Raw genomic sequence first — 23,090 nt, forward strand, 5'->3', positions numbered from 1 at the left:
AGTCTTCTTAGCAACTCTCAGCGCCCTCAGCAAACTACAGCTCCCAGAATTCCTTCAAGCCATTATGACTTGAATGTGGCACCATAGTGCTTCAAATGTGATATGAATATGGCCAGTTTCTTAGCTACAGTCTAGCCATGAATCTTAGAACTCTGCTTATAGATTTATGAACAAACATACTGATTTCTTGAACGAAGCTTTCAGTTCCATGTCTGAAGGTTGGAGCTAGAACACCCACCAGGAATCACTGCCCTAGCAGCCCTGAAGCTGACCGGGCATGCTTTATTTCCTTGGAACATTTTAAATGACTCTCCGTTTTATGGCAACCAGCTGTGTGTATTATGTTAATACCTCTTCAGTATGGATGAAATCATACCATATTTTAAAAGGGGAATTTAGAATATTGTCTTTCCTGGGCTAATGTTTCTTTTAATGTCCCACATAATGATGACAATATTGGGAAAAGAGAAGATCTTGCTGCATCAAAATTTCCAGTTAAATTTTGATTGCTTCAGATTTCCAGGATTATGGAGAGAGAGAGAGAGAGAGAGAAGTGCCTAGTAACATTTATGAGCTTTAATCATGTAACTGTTGGATTACAGCAAATCTATCACAACCACAGGAATATGAACATAAAACGAAAGGGCTGGCTTTTAAAAGCTGTGTTAGCCATAAATAGAGAAGTGTTCAGAGAATGGGAAAGCCTAAAGCAGAGATTTTATTGTCAAGGCTGCCAAAGGGATTTATGGGCCATGGGGAGCCTCTTTCCCCCAAATTTTGAAGCTGACCCACACCTGGCACAGACAGGGCTGAGAATGACTTTGCCCATGGGCACTCCTCTGATCCATCTATACTAAAGGAGAAAATGTGTTTGTGTGTGCAGCTGGGAAGGATTGGGTGGGGGGCTGTGCCTCTGGACCATCACTATTATACAGGAGGGATTCAGCCATGAAATCTGGATCCGAGCAATAAAAGTGGATTAGAGCACTCTGTCATCCCAGTGCAACATATCCACTTGGAAAAACCACAGACCTGGAATTAACAGTACTGCAGTTTGGAAAGTGATGAGGTAATGTTTTGAGTGGCATGGATAAATGATGAATGGGAAGACAATGTATGAACTCATAGAATCATAGAATCATAGAGTTGGAATAGACCACAAGGGCCATCGAGTCCAACCCCCTGCCAAGCAGGAAACACCACCAGAGCACTCCTGACATATGGTTGTCAAGCCTCTGCTTAAAGACCTCCAAAGACGGAGACTCCACCACACTCCTTGGCAGCAAATTCCACTGTCAAACAGCTCTTACTGCCAGGAAGTTCTTCCTAATGTTTAGGTGGAATCTTCTTTCTTGTAGTTTGGATCCATTGCTCCGTGTCCACTTCTCTGGAGCAGCAGAAAACAACCTTTCTCCCTCCTCTATATGACATCCTTTTATATATTTGAACATGACTATCATATCACCCCTTAACCTCCTCTTCTCCAGGCTAAACATGCCCAGCTCCCTTAGCCGTTCCTCATGAGGCATCGTTTCCAGGCCTTTGACCATTTTGGTTGCCCTCCTCTGGACACGTTCCAGTTTGTCAGTGTCCTTCTTGAACTGTGGTGCCCAGAACTGGACACAGTACTCCAGGTGAGGTCTGACCAGAGCAGAATACAGTGGCACTATTACTTCCCTTGATCTAGATGCTATACTCCTATTGATGCAGCCCAGAATTGCATTGGCTTTTTTAGCTGTCGCGTCACACTGTTGGCTCATGTCAAGTTTGTGGTCAACCAAGACTCCTAGATCCTTTTCACATGTACTGCTCTCAAGCCAGGTGTCACCCATCTTGTATTTGTGCCTCTCATTTTTTTTGCCCAAGTGCAATACTTTACATTTCTCCCTGTTAAAGTTCATCTTGTTTGTTTTGGCCCAGTTCTCTAATCTGTCAAGGTCGTTTTGAAGTGTGATCCTGTCCTCTGGGGTGTTAGCCACCCCTCCCAGTTTGGTGTCATCTGCAAATTTGATCAGGATGCCCTTGAGTCCATCATCCAAGTCGTTGATAAAGATGTTGAATAAGACCGGGCCCAAGACAGAACCCTGTGGCACCCCACTAGTCACTCTTCTCCAGGATGAAGAGGAACCATTAATGAGCACCCTTTGGGTTCGGTCAGTCAGCCAGTTACAAATCCACTGAGTGGTAGCATAGTCAAGACCGCATTTTACCAGCTTCTTTACAAGAATATCATGGGGCACCTTGTCGAATGCCTTGCTGAAATCAAGGTAGGCTACATCCACTGCGTTCCCTCCATCTACCAGGCTTGTAATTCTGTCAAAAAACGAGATCAGGTTAGTCTGACATGACTTATTTTTCAGAAATCCATGCTGACTATTGGTGATCACAGCATTCCTTTCTAGGTGCTCACAGACTGTTTGCTTAATGATCTGCTCCAGAATCTTCCCTGGTATTGATGTCAGACTGACTGGGCGATAATTATTTGGGTCCTCTCTTTTCCCCTTTTTGAAAATAGGGACAACATTTGCCCTCCTCCAGTCTGCCGGGACTTCGCCTGTTCTCCAGGAATTCTCAAAGATGACTGCCAGTGGTTCTGAGATCACATCTGCCAGTTCTTTTAATACTCTTGGATGCAGTTCATCTGGCCCTGGAGACTTGAATACATCTAAACTAGCCAAGTATTCTTGTACTATCTCCTTAGTTATTCTGGGCTGTGTTTCCTCTGCTGAATCATTTGCTCCAAATTCTTCAGGTCGGGCATTGTTTTCTTTATCGGAGAAGACTGAGGCAAAGAAGGCATTGAGGAGTTCAGCCCTTTCTGTGTCCCCTGTTTGCATTTCACCATCTTCTCCTCTGAGTGACCCCACTGTTTCTTTGTTCTTCCTTTTGCTACGGACATACCCATAAAAGCCTTTTTTTGTTGCTTTTAACCTCTCTAGCAAGCCTGAGTTCATTCTGTGCTTTAGCTTTTCTGACTTTGTGTCTACATGTGCTGGCTATTTGTTTGAATTCCTCTTTGGTGGTTTTCCCCCTTTTCCATTTTTTGTACACATCCTTTTTTAATTTTAACTCAGTTAAAAGTTCTTTAGATAGCCACCCTGGCTTCTTTAGGCACCTTCCATGTTTCCGTCTCATTGGTATTGCCTGAAGTTGTGCTTTTACCTATCTCCCTCTTAACAAACTCCCAGCCATCATGAACTCCCTTTCCTTTTAGTATTACTGTCCATGGGATCTCACCCAGCACTTTCCTAAGTTTTATGAAGTCGGCTTTCTTAAAGTCAAGAAATTGAGTCCTAGTATGCTTGGCTGCTCCTTTCCGCTGTATAGTAAACTTCAGAAGAGCATGATCACTCGCGCCTAATGATCCTTCCACTTCTACCCCACTAACCAGGTCATCAACATTGGTTAGGACCAGATCTAAAATGGCTGTTCCTCTTGTTGCTTCTCCCACTTTCTGGACAATGAAGTTGTCTGCAAGGCCAGTAGGAATCTGTTTGACCTTATGCTCTTGGCTGAGTTTGACATCCAACAAATATCCGGGTAATTGAAGTCCCCCATTACTACTATCTCCCTTCCTTTTGCATGCTTGGCCATCTGTTCCAGGAAGGCATCATCTATGTCCTCCGTTTGGCTTGGGGATCTATAGTAAACTCCCACAATGAGGTCTCTGTTATTCTTCTCTCCCTTAATTTTGACCCAAATGCTCTCACTTTGGCTTTGAGGTTCTAAATCTTGGATCTCTTCACAGGTATACACATCCCTGACATATAACGCCACTCCTCCTCCTTTCTTGTCTGGTCTGTTTCTCTGAAATAGATTGTATCCCTCCATTATTACATTCCAATCGTAGGACTTATCCCACCAGGTTTCAGCGATGCCTATTATGTCATATTTAGTTTGCTGTACCAAGAGCTCAAGCTCATCTTGTTTATTTCCCATGCTTTGCGCATTAGTGTACAGACATTGAAGTCCATTAATCATTCCCCCGTGTCTCTTATTTAAGGATTTTTTCCTCCCACCACTAGGTCTGCATGCTGTTTGCTCCATTTGGTCTATGACATTTGCATGATCATCTTCATCAATTGATAGACTCCTACCTTCAGGAGCACTGTCTCCCTCCCCCACATTAGTCAGTTTAAAGCCCTCCTGATGAGGTTTCTGAGATTTTTGGCAAAAACATTCCTCCCAACCGTTGTGAGGTGCAGCCCATTGCTTCCCAGAAGTCCATCTTTAAGAAACTGCAGTCCGTGATCTAAGAATCCAAACCGTTCCTGTTTACACCATTTGCGAAGCCAGCTGTTCACTTCTACTATTTTTCCCTCTCTCCCTGGGCCACGTTGTTCAACTCCTTGCAAGCAATTTTGGAGGGAGGCCGACAAGTGATCCTTGGCATCTCAGCTCCCCACAAACAAATCCAAAAGGACACTCCATAGAGACCGTGCATCGTCAAGCCACCATGCAAGCTCTGTACAAGCAAAACACGATGAAAGCTGAACAAACAGGACCACCTCGCAGCCTGCTTCAGGGGGCTTTCAGCCCCCCACCCCAAGTGGTCTGGTCTGTGGGATACATCTCAGTAGAGGTAGGCAGGACTGCTGGCCGGCATGTAAAGACATCCCCTCTGAGCCTGCTCTGGGAAGCTGGAGGGTGTGGAACATCTATTGATTTCTTTTGGGGGGGGGGGGAGGAACGGATATTGTTTATTGTATGTATGTGGGGTTTTGTGTTTTTTTAAAAGCCATTTAATGCAAGTTGTTCCAAAAGGCTCCCAGAGCAGTTTCCATACAACTAGTTGCTGCCTGCATGCTTACAATCTGAAAGGCACAGCACAAAAGGGAAAAGGTTTTGAGAGGGAAGAGGACAAACAAGCCCCTGAATGACCAGTTGAAATAAAACACTCACACTCCCCTGCACAAAAGTTTCATCCTCCTCCTTCAGGTTGAATGTGACTATTTGGGTTGTGACCAATATTAGGTAAATGGGGCGTGCCCTGTAGAGATATGGGGAGGGAGCATTTCCTGCTATTCCTGCCATGGACTTAACTCCTGCATGGAGAGGGATGCAAGCGTTATACTGTGGAAGGGAAACAGCTCCCTTCCTTTGGAGAAACACGGCTGCTGGTCAGCTTTGAAACTGGCCTGCTTCTTCTGAAACCATCTTAGCTTGGAAGCCAGCAGAGTTCAGCTGGAGGTTAGCAGGAGGCACTGAGTGCTCAGAGCTGATTGGCTGCACAAGGTCGGTCCTCTGGGGTTGTATGTGTGGCCATAATAAAAGATACTGCATAGCCGGCCAGATTTACAGGCGAGTCAAGGAGCCCTCCGTCGTGAATGTCGCTCCCACTTGGTGCTCGTAATTCTTGGTCTCCCCCTCACGTCAGCAGAAGGAGGAGGCCTCTGATTCTCTGTCTTTCCTCCTGAAAAAGAGGAAAACTGAAAATGGTGAGCAGGTGGGGGGGGGGAGGAGCTAAAGACACCAGGGTGTGGAGTGCCAATAAAATAGCTCGGGGATGAGCAACTGTTTTTCTGTGGAGAGTTGCATTCTGGGGTGGGGAAGGGGTTAATTTGTTGAGGGCGGACTGCTGTTAGTGGGCGGGGCTGGAGCCAGTGGTGGGTGGGGCCAGGAGCCCATGCCTTCCCTGCACTCATTCACCCCCCTTACTTTTCAATCTGTATTTTTGACAAATCTCTTTCTGCCACTCCTTTCATTCTTGTTTTCTGCCACCCTCCTCTTCCTCCCTCTCCGTAACGCGGAGACACACACTCCCTCCCCCTGGAGCCCCTTCTGTTCCCCTCCCTCTTCCTTGCTGCGCAGCAGGTTGTGGGGAGAAGAGCAGAAGGTCCCTGAGATCCACAGAGGGCTTTTGAAATTAGACCAACCACCACATTCATGTTGGGATATTTCCGTTCCACCTTAAAAAGGGAGCAGGCTCTGAGAGTCACAGAGTCTGCGCATGTCCTAATCACAGGATGTTTATGTTTGCTGTTTCCTTTCGATTTCAGTCGGTCGGAGTCACTGACTCAGAACGGTCATGTTTTTCCTTTGTTCTGTTCAACGTTAAATAAAGTCTGTAAATTATGCTCTTTCTGCGGTGCAAGCTTTCTGGCTGTGGTTTCTGCTGATAAACAGTGTGCACAAGCCTGGAATGTGGCAATCTATTCCAGAGAGGCTTCGTGTCGCTAACTGCTGGATCTGCCTGGCTACGGGAGATCGATGGACGTCCGGCAGCCGGCTTGGGGCCATGATGGACGATATCTCCCTGGCAGTTTCCCAACAATTCAGCCCCAGGATTGGAAGTTGGGTGAACCTGCCCGTTTCAGTTTCTCTTGGTTTCTCGTTGACCTAGTCTTAAGTTCAGTTCTCCACATTTCCAGGTCAGTTTGCAAGTATTATCATTATCATTAGTTGCCCTCCTGAGAATACATCGACATTTTTGTGGAAATTTATTTAAATATGCACATTTTTGTATGCAATTTTGCCTAAAGCACAGCAGTTTTTCCTTAATATTTTTGCATGATATTTTCATTAATACCTGCATTTTAATGCACATTTTTTACCTTACAGTATATGTGTTTGATACGCATTACTTGGGTGGAGAACTTCATTGCAAAATTCAGAGAGGTGGAGCGAGAAAGATGGTGTTTTGAATAGCAACAAAAAACTGCCAGACTAAGCTTTGCCCATAACACATCAGGCTAGGCTGTCCCCCTAAGACACTGGGTTCCACCCTGGCTCCATTGATCAGCAGTGGGGAACCTTTTTGAAACTGTATTCCCCTGTGGGCAACCTGGTAGGCACATTGACACCTGCAGGCGCCATGTTGGCAACCCCCTAAGTACTGGATATTGTGGTCTGCTGGGCAGACATTTCCTTCAAGGTTTCCAGAACCTTTTGAAATCCTTAAAAAAATTTTTTTTAAAGCAACTAGAGGTGCAATCCAGAGAAGGCCCAGGCATGGAGTTAAGATTGGACCCCAGTAGCAGAGCCTCTTTATTTAAGATATGTCCAACCCACCTCTCAGGGCATTGTCAGGCTGGTGCTACCATTAGGTACTATCGGTGATGGGGAACCTTTGCCTTCCCGTATGTTAGACTTCAACATCCATCATCCCTAAACATCTGAAGTGCTTCCTGAGTCTGGTGAACAACTGCAGTTCCCCCATCCCTGGACTTAGTGAATTAATGTCAAAGGCAGACGTAACTAGAGGCCTTGCATTCCACAGCTCAGTTGTTATACCACACTAGCTATATTTTATCACAATTGCTGTATCATCTAAGCAGGGTTGCTAAGGCAGCACCCACAGGCACCTGTACGCCCATGGGCATCTCCCAGGGCACCCACAAAAGGTCCCAATAAATATCATTTCAAAAATTCACAACACGTAAGAAGCAGCTTGATGTTCCTGCTCAGTTCCTGTTTGCGCTGCCTCCTAGACGGAATGCACCCTCTTAAACAGGCCCACATCTAACTGGATGCTAGGACTGAACGCCAACCTTCCCATCTGTTCTGAACAGATGATCGGCACAAAGAGCTTCTCCCTGTGAGCGAGCGGAGCAGGAATGGATGAGGAACCTTCCCAAACATTCATAGGGAGGTTGGCAGAGGTCAGGCCTGCACAATATTGTGGACCAAGCCTGGCCCACCATGAGGCAGGGTGAAGCTGTGGAAGGAGACCCCGAGGCAGAGCCTCCGAGGTTGCCCTGCCTGCCCGGCTGCTGGCATTGCCACAGATTTCTGTCAAAATCTCACAAGATCACGTGGAGCCAGTGGTGGAGGTGGCAGGGCATGGCAGGACGGCACTTCCTGCTCACATCAAGCCCCGAAATGGGGAAGGCCTCTTTTCCTGTTCTTTTAGATGGGGCAGCCATTTTGTGTTATGCTGCAGTTGCCCTGGCATCCCTTTGGTGCCTGTGTCACTTTCTCAAAATTTCAAACGTGTCCCCTGACACCCTAAAAAGGTTGGTAGCCTCCTGCTATAATAGATAGACAAATAATTTGAGCTAGCCGATAACCAGGACCTGTTCCTTTCTCACTTCCCATGCTCAGAGGGAGAGATTCAGGTAGCGGCTTGGAGAGGCAATGGCAAGGAATGACTGCCCCTCTTGGGTTTGGGAAGCATGGTGTGGGAGAGACCAAAGCAATACGGGGGGGGGGGGGGGAGGGCAGTGACCTGTGACCCTCCAGGTGCTGCTGGACTCCACCTCTCATCATCTCTGACCACTGGAGGTTCTGGCTGGGGCTGATGGGAGTTGGAGTCCAACCGTGTTTGGCAGGGCCACCGGTTCCCCGTTGCTACAACACACAGAAGGCCTGTCCACTCGCGTTTCTGGTCTTGCGCCAGAGGCCTCCCTGACCTTGCACGAAAATGGCTGCCAGCTTTTCTTGAGAGGGATGAAATTGCAGCTGGAGCAGGAAGCTGCATTTAATGGCCTAAGATTTATTATTCCTGGCCACCCCCACCCCCTGCACTTTTTTTTATGAGGCACATAAATGTCTTCAAATCCAGGGGAATAATTAGATGCTTGGGACAATGTTTCTATCCAGGGTGAGTTCCATTCCCCTTTCAGCCTTATGGGGAGGTTTTTTTAATGCACAACACGCACAGCAGCCTTGGCCGTGATGAAGCCACAACACCAGCTCTCCCCTTGATATCTGTGTTTGCTCTTCATGGCTTGTTTAGTTCATTCAGCTCCATTTAAAGAGAACTCCTGGCAGCGGCCAGACTCCTCACTTGAATTTCTTGGACTGGTGGAGGGATAGGATCAGGCCCAGATTAAGGCTTTGAGGGACGTAAGTCTAACAGGAGGGAATGGAGGGAGCAAGCGAAGGAGGGAAAGACACACACACCACACAGAGAGAGTGTTTGCGGTGCATTTGGACACTTCTCCAAATGCTCCTTGACGGCTCCTGAGATCAAGGAGCAGGTTTTCCTCTATGTTTGGACAGCATTGTGACTCAAGATGGCAGACTGAACCATTCAAAACTGCACTGATTTTAACCACTGATTTGAAAACTATGCTGATTTTTTCATTTCTTAGAATTTTGATTGCAGAGTCAAGAAATGACACTGGCCACATGGACAGTCTGAGAAATTACATCAGAGAAATTACTTTATCTTTCCATCATTATTTATTTACTTTATTTAAAAAATAATTCTCCATGAGGCTTGGAGAATGTGCACGACAGCCAGTTGTTTTGCACATTAACCACTCAAATTAAAGGTAAAGGTAAAGGTACCCCTGCCCGTACGGGCCAGTCTTGCCAGACTCTAGGGTTGTGCGCCCATCTCACTTAAGAGGCCGGGGGCCAGCGCTGTCCGGAGACACTTCCGGGTCACGTGGCCAGCGTAACGAAGCTGCTCTAGTGAGCTGGCACCAGCGCAGCACACGGAAACGCCGTTTACCTTCCTGCTAGAAAGCGGTCCCTATTTATCTACTTGCACTTAAGAGTGCTTTCGAACTGCTAGGTGGGCAGGAGCTGGGACCGAACGACGGAAGCTCACCCCGCTGCGGGGATTCAAACCGCCGACCATGCGATCGGCAAGCCCTAGGCGCTGAGGTTTTACCCACAGCGCCACCCGCGTCCCTAACCACTCAAATTACATTCCCCTTAACACATACATAAAACCTGTTTCCTGATATTGCCTCTGACAATTCTGTTTCTCTTTCAGAAACTTTGAATGCTCTCTCCCTGCGTGGATTATACTCTTTCTGACTCATCATTCTTGCACACATTTGCCTATTTGCTTGTGCATCCCTCTTCTCAAAATATTATATACTGTCTCTGTTGCTCTCCATTAATACTCTGATCAGTACCCCAACCCCATTTCCCTTGCTGGGGTTTCCTAATTAAGGGGATGTTATGTACTGAGTTGAATAGGATCCAAAATGCAGCAGTCTGATTGGTCCCAGAACAATAGGATTCAGAATGCAGCAGTTTGATTGGTCCTAGAACAATGCAGAGGGGACGCGGGTGGCGCTGTGGGTAAAACCTCAGTGCCTAGGACTTGCCGATCGCATGGTCGGTGGTTCGAATCCCCGCGGCGGGGTGCGCTCCCGCTGTTCGGTCCCAGCGCCTGCCAACCTAGCAGTTCGAAAGCACCCTCGGGTGCAAGTAGATAAATAGGGACCGCTTACCAGCGGGAAGGTAAACGGCGTTCCGTGTGCTGCGCTGGCTCACCAGATGCAGCTTGTCATGCTGGCCACGTGACCCGGAAGTGTCTGCGGACAGCGCTGGCTCCCGGCCTATAGAGTGAGATGAGCGCACAACCCTAGAGTCTGGCAAGACTGGCCCGTACGGGCAGGGGTACCTTTACCTTTACCTAGAACAATGCAGCAGTATGATTGGTCTGCAGGAGCCACCCAATCCAGCTCCAGATGGAAGTGAACCCACAACCTGATTGGCCTACAGGAGAATTCTGGAATTAGCCAATCACGTGCAGCCCATTGTGTAAATAATGTATATAAAGCAGATACTTTGAGGGGACTTTCATTCCCTCCTCACCCCTCTGAGCTGAATAAAGAGCATGAAATCCACTCTCGACTCTGAGTATATTTCACTGGCGATGAGGATGGGATCCCGCTGAGCTGACTGCCATACACAGCACCGCAGCACCGCCACCTGCCACACCGCTGCCTCGCACCGTGTATCCAGGCTTCAGCTCCGGGCCCCAAGGAACTCAGAATGGCAACTGACAGCAGCTTCTCGCCATTCAACCCAGCATCCGGAGACTGGGAAGCGTACGCCTCCCGTTTAATCTTCCTCCTAGAAGCCAAAGGGGTCACCGACAAAGATGCCAAGAAGAGGGCGATATTCTTCAGCGTCTGTGGAGAGGAGACGTTTGAAATCGCTCGGGCTCTCCTTGAGCCTGAAGACGTCGCTACTGTTCCATACAAAACAATAATGGAACAGCTGAAGGGGCACTTTTCGCCACAGCCCTCAGTAGTAGCTCGTCGAAATGCCTTCTACGCAAAGCGGCAAGCCCCTGGGGAAACCATAACTGGGTTTGTGACCTCTCTCCGCCAAGCCGCCTGGTTCTGCAACTTCTCAGAGTTGGAGAACATGCTTCGTGACCGCCTCGTCGGTGGCCTGAAGGATGAGAAGCTGCAACGACGCCTCTACGCCAAGAAGGACCTAACGTTCCAGGTCGCTCTGGAGGAGGCCCTGGCAACGGAAGCTGCCGAGAGGTCGACGCAAGAGGCACAGCTGAGCCTGCCGTCCCAACCGAGGGTCCATCACAAAGACCTCACCGACGACTCAGGATCTGACAGGGAGGAAGTGCACCGAGTACAGCAGCGCACTCAAGCAGAGCACAGACCTCAGCTGCCTCGACAAGAAGGAGGGAACTGCACAAGCTGCGGGGAGAGTCATGAGAGGAGGACCTGCTATTTCTGCAACGCAGAGTGCAGGCAGTGCAGAAAATTGGGACACATCGCCCGGGTGTGTCGGGCTCGCCCACCCAACGCCAGGCATCAGATGACCAATCGAAGAGCCCCAGGTCCCAACACACCAAGGCAACTCGACAGAGCTCACGGACTTCCAGGTATACCAGTTGCCCCACCCCAACGTAGAGAAAATTTATGTAGAGGTACAGATAGAGGGGGCCCCATGCCGCATGGAGCTTGACACGGGTTCAACTCTATCCATAATCTCAGCAAGGACCTTAAGGAAACTGTGTCCTAGTGGGGGTCCCAAACTCAGGCCGGCCCCATTCACCCTCCGGGACTTCCAGAAATGTAAGGTCCCCACAATGGGGGTGGGGACCTTCAGGGTGCAATATCGAGGGCGAACGCAGCAACTGGACTTGCTTGTGGTCAAGGGCCCCTACATTAGCTTACTGGGATTGGCATGGTTTGGACCACTGGGGCTAGCCATCACCGGGGTGAATCACACTAGTTTACAAGTGGACGTGGACGCCATATGCAAGGAATTTCCGGGGGGGGGGGTTGATGGGAAATTGGGACAGTATACGGGGCCCCCCATTGCTCTACAGCTTGACTCCGCAGTACGACCTGTCAGGCTCAAGGCCCACTGGGTCCCATTCACCCTGAAACCCCGTATAGACAAGGAATTCGACTGGCTCATGGAGCAAGGAGTGCTGGAGCCTGTGCCTAATGCCCCCTGGGAAACCCCGATCGTCACACCTGTCAAGCGTAATGGTTCGGTCCGCATCTGCGCAGACTACAAATGTACCATAAACAAGGCCCTCACAGCCCACACATACCCAGTGCCAGTGGTCAGCCATGTCCTTTCCACCCTGGCTGGGTGAAAGATTTTTGGCAAGCTGGACTTGGCCCAAGCATATCAACAGCTTCTGGTAGATGAGGCCACAGCAGAGGCACAGACGATTGTGACGCACAGAGGAGCGTTCAGGGTAAAGCGGCTGCAATTCGGTGTCAGCGTGACACCAGGCATATTCCAGAATCTTCTTCTTCTTCTTCTTCTTCTTCTTCTTCTTCTTCTTCTTCTTCTTCTTCTTCTTCTTCTTCTTAATATTTATTCAAAGTTATAACAAAACATATTATCCAAAAACATATCCTTATTTTCCCCTCCCCCTCCCCCCACAGAACCCCCCCCCCGACTTCCCTCAGTTCCAGTCTTTGGTTTCTCCAATAATGCTATTTTCTGCATGTTACAAAATTGTATAGATCCTCAAACTGTTTAGCTGATTATTATCAGTAAAAAAATTGTGAATGTTTATTCAAAACCTGCCAAGGAGTCCAGTTTGCTTTGTTGCGTCTTCAGATACTTTGTGAAAGGTTCCCATTCATCCTTAAAGTCACAGTTATCCTTGTCCCATAGCTTATGTGTCAATTTTGCCAGTTCTGCATAGTCCATCAATTTTTCTTGCCATGATTCTTTAGTTGGGATTTCTTCGGTCTTCCATCCTTGTGCTACCAGAACTCTCGCGGCCGTTGTCGCATACATGGAAATATTTTTCAACTTTTTTGGCAGGTCTTTCCCTACGATCCCCAGCAAAAATGCTTTGGCTTTTCTAACAAATGTTAAATGGAACATTTTCTTCAATTCATTGTATATCATTTCCCAAAATTTTTAAATTACCTTACAATCCCACCACATATGATAAAATGTTCCCTCCTTTTCCTTACACTTCCAACATATATTTGAACTAGCATATTCCAGAATCTAATGGACTCTCTCCTTAAAGGGATTCCTGGCATCACCCCCTTCTTCGATGATGTGTTGATTGCTGGGACCACGCCAGAGGAGTTTGAGGACCGCCTCTGCGCCGTTCTGTACCGTTTCCAGACGGCGGGTCTCAAGGTGAAGCGGGAAAAATGTCTACTAGGAGTGCCTCAGGTGGACTTTCTGGGATTTATGGTGGACGCAGAAGGGGTCCACCCAACTGGGGACAAGGTACGGGCCATTTGTGATGCCCCAGCACCCAAGAGCAAGACTGAACTTCAAGCCTTCTTGGGACTATTGAATTTTTACCATTCCTTCCTTCCCCACAAGGCGGCGGTAGCGGAGCCCCTACACAGACTCCTGGACAAGCGGGCCCCTTGGGTGTGGGGCCAGCGCCAGGAGGCCGCATTCCAGGCAGTCAAGGAATTGCTCATCTCAAACTCGGTCTTGGCACACTTCAACGAGAGGCTGTTGGTGGTGCTAGCACCGGCGCTGTCCTGGGACACCAACTCCCGGATGGAAGAGAGGTGCCGGTGGCATACTTTTCCCAGACACTCAACGAAACCAAGCAGAACTACTCGTAAATCGACAAGGAGGGTCTGGCAATCATGAAGGGAGTAAAAAAATTCCATGATTTCTTGTACGGGCAGCCCTTTAACGTGGTGACTGACCACAAGCCGTTGCTTGGCTTGTTTGCCCCCAAAAAGCAGACCCCCCTGTAGCCTTTCTAGGCCCTTTTAAACCATGGGTAGGAAAATGTTGCACCCGAGCAGGGACGAAAGGAGCCAAACGACACCAAGGGGTTAAATCTAGAGAAAGAGCTTTTTATTCTGCCATTGGGGGGGGGGGGCAGAGAAGCCAAGTGTGATAACTCACAAAAACAAGCACGAGTTCACATGTGTCAGAGCTGCCCCTGGTCCCAGTTCACAGAGGACCAACGCCAGTCCGTTGTTATATTAAATAGTTTTTATTGAAGTTCAGTTTCTCATTTACAGCCACGGCGCGCAGCTCTACGTCTTAAACCCTAGACCACCGAAGCTCCGTCTGAGTCTCCTCCCCCCAGACACCAGTTTAAGACCCTAGCTTTGCTCCACCTCTTTCTCTGCTCCCTCTTCCTCTGGGTCCGCCTGTCCGCCGGGGTCTTCCCCTTTCTAGACTCTTCTGACGCTGACTCCCCCGAGTCTTCCCCCTCCCTCCGGCGGGCTTTAGGACCTGGTTCCCAATCCGGGCTTTCTGCTGTCCCGCGCGCCTGTACATTTGAACTTGGCGCGCGCGCCCAGCCTGCCACCTTCCTTCTGACCGTTATACTGCTCCTGTCGCTGCTTGCCGGAGGAGACGCTGACTCTGACCTATGGGGCTCTTCCCCCCCACTACGCTCTGGTGGGGAAGCTGGCCCTGATTTCCAGCTACTGCTTTGGGAGTCTCCGCTGGCCCCCTGCTTCTGGTGTCCCCCCCCTGGGGCCCCCCTTGCCCTGGCCATCGGCGCACCCTTCTGGGAATCTTCTGATTCACTGGAGAGGCTTATGGAATCTCTCGGGTCACTGTCATTCTGCCCTCCGCTGCCCTCGGATTCTTCCCCTTCGCTCTCCATTTCCTCTCTCCCCTGCGCCTCTGCTCCTGAGCCCCTGACAACATGCATTTGCACAGAGTATATATTCCCCTTCCAGTTCCCTCCCCTTTTCTCCTCCTTCTTCAAGAGTCCTGCCCATGAGTTTCCATGAGCATGAACAGAAAGTTCCTGTCTTGGGACCATTTTTGGACTCTTCCCAGAAAGGGGGTGAGAGGGTTCCCGGACAGAAAGCAAGTTGCAATCTGGTTTTTAGCAAGGCCAAAAGCCTGAGAAAGGCCTGAGAAACAATGGACTGTGTTCCCTACCTTTGTTGCAATCTTTTAGTTACAGCAAGCGGAATATGCTTAGCTAAAGCTTTTTTGCCTTAGAGGAAATGCAGTTTTAAAATGCTTGAGGTGAGGCTTTTAGGTCTGGCTGGGGGGGGGGGATTCACAAACAGTTTTAGGGTTTTTGGGGTGATCCTACCTGTTCCCCTTCAGGAGGACTGGTGCCAAGGGGCAGCATTTTTGGGCACCTGTCCAGGTCCACAGCCCTGCAGAGCCCCCACTGCTGAGTCCCCAAATCTCCAGGCCCCTTCCCTCTCTTGGATCCTTCGTGTTCACCTCTCACTTTCCAAACTGGCACTGGTCTCTGGAAACCAGCACTCTCCTACTGGGAGCTCGATTGACTTGTGTGCCCAGAAGAAGGAGGCAAACAAATCTGTAGTGGCATAGAGGAAATGGCCCTGCTATAGAAAGAAGGGCTCATTGAGAGCATCTTGACCGAGATGGAAGGAAGAGACAGCCCCCACCAGAGAAGAATGGCAAATCAAGTTGATGGACTATGCCCAAATGGCAAAATTAACTGGGAAGCTCAGGAATCAAGAAGACAAGAAATTTTTAAAAAAGAATGGGAAATGTTTATAATGTATATACAAAATCATTGCAAATAGGTCAAAACATTAGTAGTATTTTAAATACACTTGTATTATAGAAGAATGTATAGATAACTTAGGAAAATGAAAAACTGGAGAAGTGTTGATATGCAGTTGAAAATAGAATTAAAAGGACCCATGGAAGGGATGGGGGGAAGTCAAAAGATTCAAAGCAATCTCGATATTTGGATTATGTACTGTTTTTTGATGTATGTTTGTTTTCTTTATTTCCTTTTTCTTTCTCCCTTTTTGAAAATCAAATAAAAAGATTACAAAAGAGAGAGAGAGCATCTTGGCCCTCCAAAAACCTCGTGCTGGCGGGGAGGGATTTCTGTCTCTTCTCTTCTCTTGTGCCTCTATTAGACGGCAATAAAAATAAATTGCAGATTTAAGCAGAATGGGAGACTCTCCTCTCTTTGTGGAGCAGAAATTGCTCTCTGCAAGTTCTAGTGACTTCTGTTCTGTCCATCTGCTTTAATCCTGCCATGGCCGAAGGAAGGTGGGCTGGGAAAGCATTACAGATAAAAGACCACCAGGGCTATTTCTGACAGATAGAGAGATATAGACCAGGCTCTGCCTCTGCCTTCACCACTTACTCCGCAGCCAGAAACTCCATGGATGAAGGTTTTGACGCGCAGCGTAAATTAATAATGCAGAGTTTTTAAGTGAAAGAATAAAAGCTTTACTGAATTAAAATAAACTTCTTCATGAACAACATGGTTCCAAACAGTTTGACTGAGATTCCATACTGACTCTGCTCACAACTGAGGCAGACAGACTCTGACTGAAATCTTACAGAGAACACAGAGAGAAACTGGCTGCCGAGTCCCATGTCGGAGTGACTCCCCAGTTAGCGGTTAGGCCCGGAGAACTTGACTAGGCCCAAATGATTGTGCCGTCCCAGCACTTCCCAGCCTGCTTGGCTGCTTTTGCTCTCATGTGTCTTTGTCACATGACAGGCTTCTCCACATGAGACACATTGTGAAGGGGAAGCTGCATTTGTTTTATGACTGCCTGGTTCACAGCCCTTTTTGTCTTTAAAAAAGGCATTTTTGGAACAAAAGAGGTGCAAATTGCAAACCCATTGTAAATAAAGGGGTACATGTTTGTGCATCCCCACCTGAGATTAGATGAGGAGTTCTAAAGGTTAGACTCTCCACAGAGTCTACACTGTGGAATACCACCCCCTCCTAAAAAGAGAGGTTAAAAGTCATCCCACTGAGCACTTTTGGGTGGAGGTAGCTTTTCACTGTAATTTTGCAATTTGTGAATTTTACAGTACTTTTAAATACAGATAGATAGATGATAGATAGATAGACATAGATGAAATAGATGATGATAGATAGATGATAGATAGATAGATATAATAGATAGATGATAGATAGATAGAGATAGATGATAGATAGATAGATAGATAGATAGATAGATAGATAGATAGATAGATAGATAGATAGATATAGATTGATTCCTGGGGCAATTCCATGAAACAATGGGATATAAATGAATCAACAAAATCAGTAAAATGTAAACCGGGGTGGGGGTGATGCTCTTGCTTCAATAGGGGGCAATTGCCATGTTGGAGGCTGGCCATTGGGGCAAATCGGGCACGGAGGCAGCAGCACCAGGCAGTCCTCAGCCAGCTCCCAGCTGCCCGCCTTCTTGCTTACAGCTGCTCTTTAGTCTCACTGCTACCTGCAGGGACTGTAGAAGAGCATCTGCTTTGTATGCTGAAGGTCCCAGGATCAGTCCCCAGAACATGCAGGTAGGGTTTATTTATTTATTAAAATATCTGTATGCCACTTTATCATAAAGAATACTGCAATGATTTGCAGTAATAGAAACACAATTGGGTTGTTTTTGTTTTGATTATGTATTATGTATTTTTATATTGTGATTTTATCTTGTGAACCACCCTGAGATCTTTGGGTATGGGGTGGTATACAAATAAAAAAAATAAAATAGAAAGCCATATTATAAAACAGCAAATCAGTTTACAACAGACATCAACCAACCATTGTGGAAGGATGTATTGTTAATGTCCTGCATAGACCTTGTGGAATAGAAACGATTTCAGCAGGCATTTGATAGTTGGCCTGGAAGATGCCCACAGAATCTCTCCTGGGGTGTTCCACAGGACTGGTTTGATGGTGCTAAGGCTTGTCATAAGATGAGCCTCATCAGCTTGGGGAATGACTAGCGATGCTCCTGAAAATTATCTCCATGATCAAGGTGAGGTACAAAGGTTCAGCTGATCCCTGAGGTACCTGCAATTAATGCAAGACATGATCCCATGTCTGAAGCCCCAGAGAGCTGCTTCTGGCCATTGCAGACAGCACAGAGCGAAATGGGGCAGTGGTCTGACTCAGGAGTTCCCTGGTAAGACTCTGCAGGGTGGAGGAAGAAGGGGCCAAAACTCTGCCTGTCGTTGGCTCTGGCTTCCCCACCCAGCCATCGGCCTCCCTTCCAGTCCCACTGAGCATCAGCCACCATTAGCCCAGTTGGTTGGGAAGTGCTCCTGCCTGTGCAAGCAGCCAGTGATGGCTGCTAGATGGTCGTGATTAAAACATTTCTGAGAGACTTTGCTGATCCGAGGAAGCGAGCCAGCTTTTTCCTGGGAGCCATGACTCCTGTTCTCCAGGGGCCGCATGACAGAACTGCATCTTGACCCTTTCTCCCCCTTTACAAAACAGCAGGAAGCTCTTCTGGCAGCCAATAATTTGTTTACAAGATCTTAATAAAATCTATGGTATATTTCATCAGGCTCTGATTTATAGCCCCGATGGGAGATAAGGAAGTGTGGTTTGGAAGCCGGGGAAGATAATTTTCTCCTTGCTTTGTGAAGGAGGAGAGGCTTTAAAAGAATCTTGGTCTCCGCCAGTCAAAACAGCCAAGGGAAACATGCAGGTGATCCATATCAAGGGGCAAGTCCTGCAAAAGAGGGTCTGGGACTCAGAAGGTATAACAGAATCATAGAGTTGGAAGGAAAACCCAAGAGGTCATGCAATCCAACCCTCTGCAATGCAGGAATCATGACTAAAGAATCCCTGACAGATGGCCACCCAGTCTCTGTTTAAAAACCTCCGAGGAAGGAGAGTCCACCACCTTCCGATATAGCCAATTCCACAGTTGATTGGCTCTTGCCCTCAGAAAGTTGTTCTTAATAGTTAGACTCTCCTTTCTTGTCATTTGAATCTGTTGGTTTGTGTTCTGTCCTTTGACGCAGCAGAAAACTAGCTTGCTCCATCTTCCAAGCCCTCCAAGTATCTGAAGATGGCTATCATATCTTCTTTCAATCTCCTCTTCCACAGGCTAAACAGACCCAACCTCCTCAACCGTTCCTCATAAGGCCTGGTTTTCAAAGGGGGTGGGATGTTCAAGCCAGGCATGGCTCGATCAGGTTCAGCCAGGACCCCAGGGAGACATTCTTGAAGGAAGAGGCTTGGAGTCCCACAGGATATCTTTCATAACTGGGCCCCAGGGAGAACCAGGAAAGGCAGCATGAAGTACTGTACATGCTGAACACCTTATGAACACCTTACCTGCGACCCTGACAAGCACCTCTGATCGCATCCTGAATTTTGCCTTGATGTCCCCCCTTTGCCTCCCAAGTCTCAAGAGTAAAGGTGCCAGTGGATAGAGTTAGCGTAGGAACACTCTTTTGGTTTACCAGGGGAGGAGAGGGAGGGGGGAGGAAGAGGGAGAAGTCAGAAAAGAATCAGTTGTGAACAGTGACCCAGCAAGTGATCAGGGGAGGGTCTGGAGCACCAGGAACAGGGCAGACTCTTCAGAGTACATGGACCATGCATGGATGGAGGAGCTAGCTCTGATGTCTGGGTGCTATAGGGCCTGTTTCACTGGGATTGGTCCTTGTGGAGGGGAGGGCAGGGGTGGGTACCTGAGCAGTATTGCAGCAGCCCAAAGCCCAGTCTAGCGGGCTTACAGTCAGCACTGAGCCCTGCTGGTCTATAGGGATGAAGTACTGGAACTCAACAACTGAGAGGAACATAGGAGGCTGCCTTTTGCTGAGGGCTCATCCACACTTCCCTGGGTCCCATGATATATTCTCTTTGTCCCATGATGTCTAGTCACGAGTCTCAGAATCCTAGAATTGCAGTTGGAAAGGACCCCAGGGGTCATCTAGTCCAACCCCTTCCAATGCAGGAATCTCAGCTAAAGCATCCATGACTGATGGCCATCCTACCTCTGTTAAAAAACCTCCAAGGAAGGAGAGTCCACAATCTCCCAAAGGAATCTGTCCCACTGTCAAACAGCTCTTACTGTCAGAAAGGTCTTCCTGATGTATAGTTGGAATCTCCTTTCTTGTAACTTGAAGACATTGGTGCAGGTCCTGCCCTCCAAAGCAGGAAAAAACAAGCTTGCTCCATCTTCCATGTGACAGCCCTTCAGATATTTGAAGATGGCCATGATATCTCCTCTCAGTCTCCTATTTTCCAGGCTGAACATACCCAGCTCCCTCCAATGTTCATCACAAGGCTTGTTTTCCAGACCCTTGATCATCTTGGTTGCCCTCCTTTGCACTTTCCAGCTTCTCACATCCTTCTTAAATTGTGGTTACCAGAATTGGACACAGAATTCCAGGCGTGTTCTGACCAAGGTAGAAGAGAGTGGGACTATTAGTTACCTTGATCTGGACACTAGACTTCTGTGGATAGAATAGCAAGAGCTTTTTTTTTGCTGCTGCATCACACGGTTGACTCGTGTTAAGCTTGTGGTCCACCAGGACCCCAAGATCCTTTCCACAAGTACTGCTAGTAGGCCAGGTGTCCCTCATCTTATATTTGTGAATTTGGTTCTTCCTGCCTAAGTCAGAACCTGACATTTGTCCCTATTGAAATTCATTTTGTTGGTTTGTGCCCAGTTTGCCAATCTGTTAAGGTCATTTTGAATTCCGATTCTCCCTTCTGTAGCATTATCTAGCCCTCCCAGCTTGGTGTCATCTGCACATTAGATGAGCATCCCCTCAATTCCTTCTTCCAACTCATTTATGAAGACTTTGAAACTTTTCTGCAGATTGACATTCAGCAGCAAACAGCGGGGTTTTCTGGGTAAAGGGGTAGGACAAAAAAGAAGCAACCTCTTGGACCTGTAACTAGAAACCATGGGGAAACGTCCCGGGTGGAGGAGCCCAGCTTCAGACCACTGTGTCCTCCCAGCTCAGCATTTGTCTGCCCTATCTTTCAGCAGCTCTCTAGGATTTCAGGCTGCGCTTTCCCCCAGCCCTGCCAGGAGATGCTGGGGTTGAGCCTTCTACATGCAAAGCAGGTGCTCTGCCACAGAACTATGGCCCTTCCCAAAGGCTTGAGATCTTCCCTGCATCACAGTGAACCTCTTACGAAAACCAGCAGGGCTTATTTTCTAGAAAAAAGTGCCGGTACTAACCATTGTATTCCTCTTGCTTTTCTCAGTGCTAATTTAAATGCCAATATTTCTTCTTCCTCCTCCTCCTCTTCACCTACCTTTCCCCTCTGTTGGCTTAAAAAGCAAACACCCTCTTTCTCCCTCCCAGTGGGGAACCCTCCTTCTGGTTCCCCAGCCCCAGCACTTCCTTTCTCCTTTCCCTCCAGCCCTTTCTCTCCCCAAGGGTTCCTAAACACTGCCCCCCTCACCACCCCTTAGGGCTTGATCCCTCTGTGCCTCTCGCTCTCTTTTTAATTCACACACCCTAACTGGCTCTCCTTCCCTTTCACAGTCACCCTTCAGAGTGGGGTCACTGAAAAGAAAAAGATGCTGGTACTATGTACTACTGTATATCGCCAGAAAAAAAGCACTGAAAAGCAGCATCTAATACTTCCTCTGTATATTGTGGTCTGAGTCATTTCCCCATGGCATGGAGACCTTGTCCTTCAACCTGCTGCTTCCTGACACCCAAAGGCAGCTTGTGCTCTTTCATCTCTGAGAGATGAGGTTTGGACCCGTTCAAGGGCTCTTTTGCACCTGGAAGCCTGGCGCATCAGACTTTGGCCCTCTGCCTGGGGGTGCTGCCCCCTCCCTTGAGTCCTCATGTGGTACAATCTGCTTTCCTCTACTACCTCATATTCATCCCAGCTGCCTCAGTCACCTGAAGAGCTTTTGGGGGTAACACTTGACTAACAAGTAACAATAATACTGGTAATAATAATAGTAATATAATTATTATTATTTAATTAAATATAACTGGAGGGTATTCTTGGAGCAACTGCCATCCCTTCTTGCACTCCCAAACCATATTTGGATTCAAATGCATTTAATTTCCTTTGTAAGAGCAGCAAATGTTTCCTGATCCTATCCTTTGATAGCTGGGACACTCTGGCATGTGGCAGATGCTTCTTGGGGCTTTATCCCCCCCCCCCCATTCCATGCACAACTGAATTAGGCTCTTTAATTGCAGTATTAAAAAAGGATAACTGGAAGTCAATTATGAGAGCCCTTGCAAATTGTTAGCGTTAATAGGCATCCAGGAAAAACATGCATCTTTTAGCACCTGCCCACCAGTCAGTGGCTGTTTCCAAGACTCTCTGAGTTTGACTCTTTAATTGCCAGGAAGGAAGAGAAAATCTGCAACAGGGTTGCTCAGAACTCCCTGGGGTTTAAAATGAAATGGGATGCTTGAAATAGAAAGAAACGGAATGAAAACCAGAGTTTGCTTCATCCTAGGGTTCAGACACATCCGGTGAAGCCAAATGCTGGAAGATTCAGCACAGAGAAAGTCCTTCTTCACACAGCTCAGAGTTAAACTGGAGTCCATTCCTGAAGAGGCAGCAGTGGCCACCAGCTTGGATGGTTTTAAAAGAGGATGAGATAAATTTCACATAGGGAAGGCTGTCAGTTCCCAGCAACTGGTAATCAGAGGCTTCCAAGAGTGGAGGCAGAACACACCAGGCCCCACTGCATTAGAGGAATATTATTGGCACATTCTTTATTTGAAGCAAAAGGTCAGGCAATTTTTTTATTTTGAAAGTAACATATATGTACCAGCACTACAAACCTATGTGGTTTTATACCAGTTAGGGCCTAGCTACACTTTGTTTGCCCTGTGTTTTCTTCCATCTGTTGTGCTTGCAGATTAATACCACCGATGGTTTTGTCCGGAATTCTGGGTCCTCATGCCATACCTGTCCGGCACTACTTCAAGAAGGCAGCCCTGAAAACATGTGACATCCCACCCACCGCTGCTCCATTTTTCTTCCTTCTTACCCACCCCTTTCTCAGTCCCTGGTGCCACAGTGTTGCTGCACACGCCCTTCTTTTCAGTTGCTCGGGGGTTCTTGGTCCATTGTGTTCCTGCGCACAAGCACACAATATCAGGTTGTTGCTTCTCTAGAACACCAAAGGAGGTGTCCAACAAGCACAAGTTGAAAATAAACATATATGTAATTGATCACAATGCCTGTAGGCAGTGCTTTATTTTCCTAAAAAAATGTTTAGGAGTACTCTCATTTTCCTACTCATATTGAAAAACTGCCC

At 47.7% G+C, this 23,090-nt stretch overlaps 1 pseudogene; it reads left to right on the forward strand.

Moving 5' to 3' along the window:
• The first annotated feature begins 10,626 nt into the window (after nt 1-10,626).
• On the forward strand, nt 10,627-13,204 carry LOC144328823 (uncharacterized; annotated as a pseudogene).
• The last annotated feature ends 9,886 nt before the right edge of the window (nt 13,205-23,090 follow it).

The sequence above is a fragment of the Podarcis muralis genome, chromosome 9 (assembly GCF_964188315.1).
Source record: "Podarcis muralis chromosome 9, rPodMur119.hap1.1, whole genome shotgun sequence".
In the NCBI taxonomy this organism is placed as follows: Eukaryota; Metazoa; Chordata; class Lepidosauria; order Squamata; family Lacertidae; genus Podarcis; species Podarcis muralis.